The sequence below is a fragment of the Mytilus trossulus genome, unplaced genomic scaffold (genome assembly GCF_036588685.1).
Source record: "Mytilus trossulus isolate FHL-02 unplaced genomic scaffold, PNRI_Mtr1.1.1.hap1 h1tg000024l__unscaffolded, whole genome shotgun sequence".
Taxonomy (NCBI): Eukaryota; Metazoa; Mollusca; class Bivalvia; order Mytilida; family Mytilidae; genus Mytilus; species Mytilus trossulus.
In genome coordinates this window covers 6,365,395-6,376,804 of record NW_026963290.1, presented here as the reverse complement: position 1 = coordinate 6,376,804, position 11,410 = coordinate 6,365,395, and the positions used below count along the sequence as shown (strand labels likewise).

The following is an 11,410-nucleotide window of genomic DNA, read 5'->3' as shown; positions in this document are numbered from 1 at the left end:
AAAATTGGTTCACTTTGGTAACAGGAAAGAACTGGATTTTTTTGTACCATTTTTAAAATAGCCTTTGCTTCCTTATTAAACAATTATTGTTTGAATTACAGACAACAGTTCCTAGATCCACAATGTATGTTCTTTGATTCGTGCTATTAAAATACCGGGTCTAAAGATTATTTTTTTTGTTTTTTCTTATTGCCAAAAAATCGACTTTTCAGATATTGTCTCATATTTAACAGAGTTTAACATTAAATTGTGAGTTTTACTCTTAACAGACGTATAACCAACCCGATTAACAGACCCACCGCCGATATAGCCGCATACTCAATATAGATTAACCGACCTATCTCTCGGTAAGCCGAGTATCGGCCGTGTAACTGTTGTCATATTTTCAAAGAAAATGTTTTAGCTATAATCCATTTTAAAAATATCTAAAACATGCTTTTTCATTCTGGTTGAATTATTTAACCGCATGATGATTCGTCGAAAAACTTTTAAAAAAAACCTATAAAATTACATCCCTGATCCTTTGTTCTAAGGCAGCAAACATTTAATTTTCGGGGGGGGGGGGGGGGATATGTTTTTTTTCTTCTGTGCAAACCTTTTTTTTCGCCTTCGGCGAAGAACAATCTATTTTTTAAGCGACAAACCGAAAACGTTTTTTCTTTCAATTTTAGCATTACATATAGTGGCAGCTGAGAGTAAAACAAACATATTTTTTTTCTCAGAATCCAAAACAAATTATTTTTTCACCAAAACCTGGAAGCAAACTTTTTTTTCCCCAAAAAAATACCATAGCCCCCTCCCCCCCAGAAAATCAAATGATTGCTGCCTAACAGGGGTGATCTGAGCCGGACCCCCTCTACCAGATCACCCCAATTTGAGTTTCTTTGTTATGCATGCTTTTATTCGGTAGGGTTTAAACCTGTTTTGTTAATAAGTTAGTTGTCATACTGATTGTTCAATTTGATTTTACACTTTTGTCGGTAAACAAGAGTGGGACGATTTTGTTTTAAAGTGTCGATATAGTGTTGGCCGATTGGCAAGTGGGGCGAGTGGACATTGTTTGATATCTACTCATTGTGTTCGGGGGTCACAAAGGGTATACATCATATAGTAATGTATAATAGTTGTGTGGTGTTCTAAACTCGATTTTATGAACTGTAAATGGTTTTTCGTCTAATCTAAAACAGCTGGGATGTAAAATAGTTATCCCACTCGGACTTGGTGTCACTGTAAGATCACCCTCTGGCCTCCGGCCATCGGGGTGATCTTACAATGACACACCGCGTCCTTGTGGGATAACTAGTTAAAGGTTCAGAATTTAAAAAAAATCAGGCCAAATTAGGCTAATACAGACCGTATTTAAATTGCATGAGTTATGCATGAACTCAAAAGCGCGGGAATACTAGGCCGACTATAAATAGATTTGTCATTATTTGAAACAATCCGTACGTGAGGATCGTGTAAATCGCCTGTACAGGTAAATGTGAAATAATTATTTATGAGAACAAAAAATTAAAAACCTTGAACCAATAACCAACCTCAACAAGATTAATGTTTAAGGTTTATGTACCCTTCTGTAGCCATTTATGTACGAATTTTTCAAACCTCAATTGTATCAAAACTACAGATATAATGAATAATAAAGATAGGCCATTTAGTACATATTCCAAGGGGAAACTTGATGCAAAGCATTATTTTTTACTGTTTCATTGCATTTGATAGAAAAGAGGACTTTGTGGCAAATAAATCATGATTTTTGTAGAAAATCCACAGCCTTTAATACAGAGATTTATGTTTTAAAATTTGAAACATAAATTACTCACTTGATTGTCTATGATGTGCTAGTGTTTATTCTTTACAAAAAGTTCTAAGCAACCTGTAAATTCCAAAACACCTCGTGCTGAGTCACTAAAGTCGAGCGCACCATAAAAGGTGTACTTAATTCTGGCCATACTTTTATTTGTTTTAATCAATAACTACATTTATAAACTTGTTTTAAGGAAATCAATGCTAGCACTGCATGAAATAATCCTATATCTATCAGTCATCAAATTGCCAAATAAGAGAGTACAAGGATAAAGGCTGTGGATTTTCTATAAAAATCTTGATTTATTTGCCACAAAGTCCTCTTTTTCTATTAAATGCAATGAAACAGTCAAAAATAATTCTTTGCATCAAGTTTCCCCTTGGAATATGTACAAAATGCTCTATCTCTATCATTCATTATAAAAAATTATCTGTAGTTTTGATACAATTGAAGTTTGAAAAGTTCGTACAAAAATGGCTACAGAAGGGTACATAAACCTTAAAGATAATAAAACACGCCTATTGTTCAATTGCTTCGATTAAAGTGAAAAGATTTTTCCCGTTCAAAATAAAGTTGTTTTTTTCCCTCCATTTTAAACATCTCAATAATTAGTAATTGCAATTGACATGTTGCACGTTGTATATGCCATTTCACTTTTACGGGGAAAAGTTGGTTAATGTTCATGTGGACCCTGTGGCTAATATGGCCGTATTTTCACCTCAAAATTTACTCTTCAGTACAGACAAACCTGCACATCTGTAAAAAAAATAAGGCATAGCATGCCCTAAATATATAAATTTCAAATATGTTTTATGTTTTAGAAAAATAAAAACTTACCATAATTTTGCCGTGCACTTTTTTTCATTCCTTTAGAAGGTGCCAAAATAAATCAAGTTGGGAAACGGGTTTGAGAACTTCCCCGCAGGTAATAATTAGTGAGCATTTTTAATTGACACGGACAATTGATGGACAATGACAAAGACAAGACCAGACAAAATATTTTATTTCCTCAGACACGAACGTGTACAATAGATACCTGACAATAATTGGTTAGTGAAACTGTGTATCTGAGTGGACCATAGCAAGGTAAACTCAACTGTTTGTTAATTTTATCATCTTCTGCAGGGACGAAAAAAGTGTACGGCAAAATCCAGTTAAGTTATGAATTTTCTAAATCATACAATGTATTTGTATTTTATTTATGTAGGGCATGCTATGCTTTTAAACTTTTCCAGATGCACAGGTTTGCCTGTACTCAGAGTAAATTTTGAGGTGAAAAAAACCGGCCATTTTAGCCACAGGGTCCACATGAACCTTAACGTTTCCTTCCGTATTTTACTTTATGTATGATGCCGTTTTAAAAGCAATATTTATATCATGTTGAAAGAGTTTTTAGTCCTTAATGTGCTTTGCGTTGTTTATAAGCTTTAATTTTTTTTCTTAAAAATTGTAAGCTAACGGTTTATGTTTGTATATTGATCGTTTGATTTTAAATAGTGGCAGGGCGCTTTACATTTCTTGTAGACAAAACAATATTTAAATATGGTGAACATTGATCTACACTGCTGTTGGGTTATCTTTTTTTGTCTAAATATAGTTTTTGTTCAAACCGTCTAGACTCTTGTAATTGTGATGTGGTGACTGAACGAGACAGAAAGACTGCAATACGTTTTTCTCAAAACTCACTCAGAAGGAAAACTTTGCACATATGTTACGTTTAAAGCAAATTTTGGTTGTGAAAAATATCTTGATATTGTTAAAAAATTTGAAGATAGACGAAGTCTAACAAGATTTCGCATATCTGCTCACCATTTACTTATAGAGAGAGGTAGATATAGTAATACTCCCCGACACAATAGAATATGTAAGAGATGTTGTAGTAATGAGGTCGAAGATGAAACACATTTTCTTTTTAACTGTGATAGTTTATCAGATCAAAGGAAAGACATGATAACAATGATAAATAATTGCTGCAAGAATTTTCAATATCTTGACCCTAAACAAAAACTGATATGGTTAATGAATAATGAAGATGAGAATTTATTATCAGAATTATGCATGTTCATTAAGAAATATGAAAAGTTTTAATGGGATTTATTTCCCTCTACTACTTGTAATTTGAACTTTATATTTTCTCCATAGTGAGTTCTAGAGCACCGTCCCTTGATGAATATTGTCCAGTAGCAATGTTAACCCTTGCTATTGTGCATTAGTCATGAGGAGAATCACTATTGGAGTAATCTCATGTATCTGTAGCTAGTTCTGAAGGATCCCCCCTTGATGACCTTTGCATTGTTGTGATGAAGTCCCTCACTACTGTGCACTGGTCATGAGGAGAACTACTGCAGATTGAGATACTATATTCCCGGTTCTATTTTTGCTATTTTTTAGTTTTTACGTATTTTAAAATAAACTTAATATCATATCCTTTTAATATTAAATCGGTCTCATTGCACTCAATGTCTCTTACTATAATTATATCCTACATTGCTCATATTATCAATTTATTATTTGTGTATTACTTATTGTGTATTTCACTAATGTTTATATAATCATTGTATTATGTTTTTGTATCTTGCCTGACAAGGGCCCATGATTGGAAAAATAAAATAATGTCTAATGTCTAATGTCTAACGTAGTCGAAGTGCGAGGGCTTAGGCAAAAGTACTTTGAGATAGGATTTGTTTTACGGCTCTGCCATTTTTTTAACTATTTTAGCGTTTTTGTTATGTTATTTGATATAGCTTAAATATACTAGAAATAACACGTTTTTAATATTTCAAGTTATCCGCACCGGTCACGCGTTATATACAAGAGATTTTTGAAAGAAGAAAAAAAGGGGGATCCTTAGAAATATTTCCTATACCTGGTTGTTAATCTTTGCGACACTCTCCCTGTATGATGTATCGTTTTATTGTGTCAAACTACAGCCTAGCAACACATGAATTCGCAATCTTATTACATTATTTGGCCTTTGTATGGTGATATTTCCTTTTTGGGGGATTTGCACGGAAACGTTTTTTTCCTATGGTCTATCTTCATAGGTTTTAAAGCAAATGAAATTGAAGTTGCAAGCAGGTTTAAACTGCAATTAAACTTTCTAATGTTGAATATTTTGGTAAAGTGCAATATAACTTCATGCCGTACATAACTAACAAAAACTGCAAATTACAATGAAGACAGAAATAGATATCAAAATATTTTAAGTAAAAAATCTCGAAACAAACGCAGCAAGAAAATAATGCCTCGATATCATATATATATATATATATGTGATACGAGTACGTATCAAACCGAACACCCCTCTTTATCATTTACATGTAGTTTCCGCAGGTTACCATAGTTCAAAACCTTCATCAACTCTGGGGTTTCATAAAATTGACGAAAGAATAAAAAAAAAGTCATGTTAAACTCTCTTTCATATTAATTTCTTACTATTCTAGTTCTTATGGACGACCATTTGATATATTGGAGAGGCCGGGAGGATGTTAATTTACTTCATTCTCATCGGTTGAGCATGAATTTTTTCCGCTACTTTGTCTTTCTTTTCGATTTATACAAATTGTGCACAATTATTTCTTGTATTAAGTGATGTATATAGTTATTGTTTTTTTTTATTATATGTGGGATAAACTATTAATGTTCATTATATCTGGGCTAAATTATTGATTTTCCTATCTTACCACGCCAACATAGTTTCTAAAATAAATCTCTTCTTCAACCTGGTTGCTGCCTAGGTGTTTGCAATCAAGGAATATTGTACAATGTAATTGATAGATTTGCCTCATTTGAATCTTGATTGACCTGAACCATGCTATTTCTATTCAAGTAAGGGAGCTACCATTTGATTTTAATCGGGGGGGGGGGGGGGGGGGGGGGGGCTAGGATGAAAAGTTTTGTCCTGCATTTTTTTTAGTTGTAATCTCTGTCCTGCCTTTTTATTTTTCACTCTATCCGGTCCTGTTTTTTTTTTTTCTTAGTTTATCCTGACTTTTTTTACATAAATTGACTTTTTTTTTTTGCAAGTGTCTCATCCTGCCTTTTTTCTTACTCAAAACTCCTGTCCTGCCTATTTTTTAAAAATTTCATCCTAGACCCCCCCCCCTAAAAATCAAATGGTAGCTCCCTAATGTCTAGTGGTGATGAAAAAAAACCAGTCACAACTGAAGAAGTTTTTACTCAATCTCTCAATCCAAGCTGGCAACGTGTTTATTTCGTCATTCAGTTGTTAATATATTATACTTTACCTTTATGTTACACATTCCTGTGTCTAAGTGTTATCATTAGGGCCATAAAAAAGAATAGGTGTGTTTATCCAAACGCTATAGCCACCTACCCAGAAAAAAGCTGCCTACTGAAATTCTTTTATTGTCCTGATTTGAAGAAGTTTTTTTTTTAATCAGATAGGCATGAAGACTAATTAACACCTGATATCAATTTCTGTTTTTGAAAAAAAAGAAAATGCCTACCTACCTTCCCACTGTCTAAACCTTTGTGTAGGGTTTGGACAAACCAAAATTGTTTTAATTATGGCCTAAATCTTGCAATTTTGTATGACATTTGTAAATAGTTTAATTTGATAACATATACTACGATTATATTATATGTCTATGGTACAGAAAGTCTTACAACAACACAACAGGATAAACTATTTTCATTCCTCTACATAACGTAATGGTTACTGTACATAAACCACCATTCTGCATCAAATGAACGTTATTCATCTTCCCACTTCAAGTATGGACTAAGTCCTACAATTGACCAACATGTATTTGTAACTTTTTTAATATCTAGTTCAGAATAAAGGTAAAATTGGTCTCTCTATTCTCAGTGCTGGTTCTGTAGGTTTTACAGTCGGATGTAGAACATACTTGGTTTTGCCAATTGCCGATCCAATCGCTCGCGGTGTTGATATATATTTCTTCAAATTACTAGAATGTTCCGTGTGTGTATCCGTCTCTGCGTGAATCTTGCATCCTTTTTTCAGATATGACAGGACAAAATCAAATCTTTGAAATGTATTCTTAAGGATTGATTTAATATGTCTTTCATACGGGAGTCGTTTGGATTCTCTGTTTATTCCATTTTCTAATGGTAAACAATTTATCTGCACAACTGAAATGCAAAAAAAACACAATATTTTACTCGCACTTAATATGTGGCACGTGATAAGATTGAGAATGGAAATTGGGAATATGCTAAATAAAAAACAACCCGACCAAAAAGCAGGGTTGGGTTCAATATCGTCGGCTACGTAGCTGCTATCAATATCTGTGTAACAACTAGTCTATAGCTACACGTTCAATAGTCAAAATCTAGGTAGCACTACGTAGCGGCTACGATATTGAACGCAGCCCAGATAACATCACAGGGTCACCAATGGGTCTTCAACGCAGCGAGCAATGGGTTTTAAACGCAAAAAATAGTGCAAACGGCGCAATATGGAATATGACGCCATACAAACACGGGCACTTGCCTATGAAAAAATCTACATACTTGAATGTAACGCACCACTTTTCTTTAAAAAAAAATATATGAATATATTTTTTTCCAGACTAGTGCATGTTCATATAAAGTGTTAAAAAACGGTCGCTTTATGCTCTTCAACTTTGTATTTATTTGGCTTTTTAACTATTTTGATCTGAGCGTCACTGATGAGTCTTATGTAGACGAAACGCGCGTCTGGCGTATAAAATTATAATCCTGGTACTTTTGATAACTATTTATCGTAATAAATACAAATTGTTACGAGTACTGGTCTCGCAAAATTTGTACTTAAAAAGCTTTCACAATCTGATATTATTTAAAATCAAAAGGATATTCTTGCTCTCAAGTATACACTTGTAAATATGTTTAGCAACCTACCACTTAAAACAAAAATAACAGATCCCGTCAACATGAAGTTCATTGTACAATTGAAATGATAATTGTGTTTATACAACTAATGTTTTTGTTATGTACAAGCCATGAAACAAAAGAAGATACAATTAACTTGTCATAATAAATTAAGCAAAAGATGTATATTTTAAATATATATTACTACATCAGTTTAACTTTGATCAATACAAGAAATGTTTATATAAACTTGTTATAAAGTATGGAAAATTGTCCGGTAGTTTATATAAAAATTGAAGATGTAGTATTTTGATTGCCTATTAGAAAACTCTTCGGAAGGTACCAAATGACATAGAAATTAACAACTATTGGTAAAAGTAAGGTCTTCAATAATGAGCAAAACCCATACTGCATTGTCGGATTTAAGGCCCAGAGCCCCGAAAATTAACGCGTATGCTATATCATAATTTGCCTATTTTGCTGAGATCTGAGACCAAACCGTGCCAACAATTTGATCATACTACTACAAAATGTACAAAGACAATTTTTAAAACAAATAAACTACTGCAAAATATCTTGCCCCCACACGATACCCTTCTCGTTGTATTTAGTATATATTTAGCTTTAGTGATCGATTACGCACTATTTTGTATAAGTAAATTAGGCATAATAGTTTTTGTTTTTGTTTGTTTTTTATATGCCCTCTCTATAAAGGATGGAGCATTTAGTCTTACCAATTTCTTTTCGTCCGTCCCGTCCCGTATTTTTGTTTATATTTGTTAGCTTATGTTGTATTTGTTTAGATTTCAGATTTACAATATGACAACTGGTGTTGCAGCTCTCCTTTTGCTTGTTTGTCTTTCTGGTAAGATATTTTATGTTTTTATGCCCCACCTACATTGTACGTAACCTACGAAAGTTAGGGCAATATGTTTTCTGGTCTGTGCGTCAGTTCGTTTGTTCGTCTGTCTGCTCGTTCTATTGTCCCGCTTCAGGTTTGAGCTTTTGGGTCAAGGTAAATTTTAATCCATCAACTTGAAACTTAGTACACATGCTCCCTATGACATGATATTTCTAATTTAAATGCCAATTATATTTTGACCCGAATTTCAAGGTCTACTGAACATTCAAAATGGTGGTTCCAGTTTCAGGGTAAAGTTTTTGGTCAAGGTAGTTTTTGATGAAGTTGTCTAATCAAAATAAACCTTAGTACACATGCGCTCTATGATATTATGGTCTTTTTAATTTACATGACAAATAAGATTTTGACCCCAATTACTGTCCACTGAACATACACAATGATATTTCCAGTTTCAGTGTAAAGTTTTTTGGTCAAGGTAGTTTTTGATGAAGTTGAAGTCCAATTAACTTGAAGGGTAGTAAACCTGCTCCCTATGATATGGTCTTTCTAATGTTAATGCAAAATTTTATTTTTTACCCCAATTTCACGGTCCACTGAACATAGTGCGCGAGTGGAGCATCCGTGTACTATGGACACATTCTTGTTTGAAAATAAATATTTGGCAGTTTATTCAATTGATTGACGACATGTCTAGACAATGAGCAATTTAGAAATTCATCACACTAACTTTTGGAAAAAGTCTATTTAATACCTCGCATAAAAGGCTAAAACTGCCATTCCGTAGCAGGTAAGAGTTCATCAGAAGTCATAGCCTATCGCGTTTTCATGAAACTTGGCCTTCATCGGACAATCCCACTGCACACAGCATCCAAAAAAGGATTCGTTTATCATACCAGATTATTAGTGATTTTATGTTTATTAGCTCTTAAAGTATAAATATGAGGATATGTGGGATGTTTGCCTATTGGACAACTATCCACCAAAGTTCAAATAAAGTGGATGTAAGCTATCATTGGGAACCGTATACATGTCAGGCAAAAAGTACAATGTTTTGTTGTTTTGTTGTTTTATTTTGTCGTTCTTTTCACTTTCCATGTGTAGAAAATATTGGATTAAACCTGGTTTTACATTATTTCAGGTTTGATGATTGATCAGACAGAAGGAGACTTTATGACCTACGCATGTGGTTGGGGAGGTTGTCCGTCGTCATTTCTCTGTCATCTTTGTTGTAACAAATTGCGAGGTGACTGTGATCGTGGAAAATGTAAAACATACGGGCCATGGTGGCGTGTCTCGTTCATATGCGAATGTAATGATTGCCAATAAGGTATAATGTATAGATTGTTAAACGAAATGGAAATGGTGAATGTGTCAAAGAGACAACAACCCGACCATAGAAAAGACAACATCAGAAGGTCACCAACAGGTTTTTAATGTAGCGAGAAATTCCTGCACCCGGAGGCGTCCTTCAGCTGACCCCTAAACAAATATATACTAGTTCAGTAGTAATGAACGCCTTACTAAACTCCAAATTGTACACAAGAAACTGTTAAACGAAGCATTACAAGCTAAACAATTTTATTTTTTATCTATTTCAAATCTCTTAATTTTTACATACATGGGATAGTGCGATCACTGTTTGTTTTATTTCTGTGCCAAAAATTTGTAGTACAAATAAAAGTAATCTAAAAGACATGGACCTAAATATTAATACAATAATTTTAAGGTAAAGAAATAATACTAATTTAAATATAAAAAGTAAATTTCAAGTACTACAGATTTTTAGAACAGAAATAGTACCTATTCAAAAGTAGCAGTGTAGATACAAGGACATGTATTATATTTAATAAAATATGTAAAGAGCAAATAATTTCTAGAATACTTTGATTCAAACCAAGCTTATGGAGCCAACATAAAAATTCATATAAATCGGTGTTCAAATTTAGTACACTAGATGCACATTTTGTCAAGATAAAGACTCATCAAGAGCATCCGAAAATCAAAACACGAAACCGTTTAAAGGCAACGTATAATACAAAGCTTTTACAAGTAAAAGGCAGGTCAGTTATACCATGTACGACTAAGGCAACATCCCCTTTGGAAAAGGAAAAAAAACTTGTTTTTAGAATTATTAAAATTTGCTCAGCATTAAATTTTATACTGATAATGATTTTTCAGTTGTATTTCCTCTTCAGAAGTCTCGTCATTGGCGCACGAACCAAAACTGTAAGAAGGCATGCGAAGTCGTGCTAGCCAGTTTTTGACACAATACGTGTTTATATAAGTCGGTTTCCTTTTTTGGACCATCTCGCCGACTTGTTTCTTCCACCGTAGGATGCAGAACTCAACCAAGGACTTCTTTGACTTGTGCGTTTTCAGTGCCCAAGTGAATGTCATGTAAGGTAGATGGGGTGTCTAAATTATAATCCATAGAATTTTCCAGTAATTTGCCAAAATGTAGTTTATACCCTGCTTGTTTAAAAACATTAATAAAAAGAATGGGTCACGGGACTTATTTTCACACTACAATATTGTCAGATTTTTCATGGATATGCATGGAAAACCCAATTTCCTCCATAAAAACGAAAACTGCACCATAGAATTTTGAGGCAAAATATGAGGAGATACTTAGCTCCAATAGTAAGCATTCAGATAAGAAAAAAAACGTACTTGTTTTTCTTGCTTCATAATAAAATGGGTAAATTCCTAACACATTTTATTGTAAAAGTAACACTATCTGAATTATCTGCTTAATATTTGAGTTGCCTCCCCTTATTTGGCAAAGTTGGAAAAAGTTGAATCAAACAAAATGCAACCATAAAAATGAATTAACATGGTATTTTCCATATTATAATGAACATTTTTACACATGAATTACCTACATATCTCAAAATTTGCACATTTTA

The 11,410-nt window shown here is 33.4% G+C and overlaps 1 long non-coding RNA gene across 1 annotated transcript; it reads left to right on the top strand.

Moving 5' to 3' along the window:
• Positions 1-1,273: 1,273 nt before the first annotated feature.
• On the top strand, positions 1,274-9,764 carry LOC134698999 (uncharacterized). The gene is made up of 3 exons (XR_010103518.1): positions 1,274-1,477; positions 8,446-8,507; positions 9,643-9,764. It is a non-coding gene; the product is annotated as an uncharacterized LOC134698999 (long non-coding RNA).
• The last annotated feature ends 1,646 nt before the right edge of the window (positions 9,765-11,410 follow it).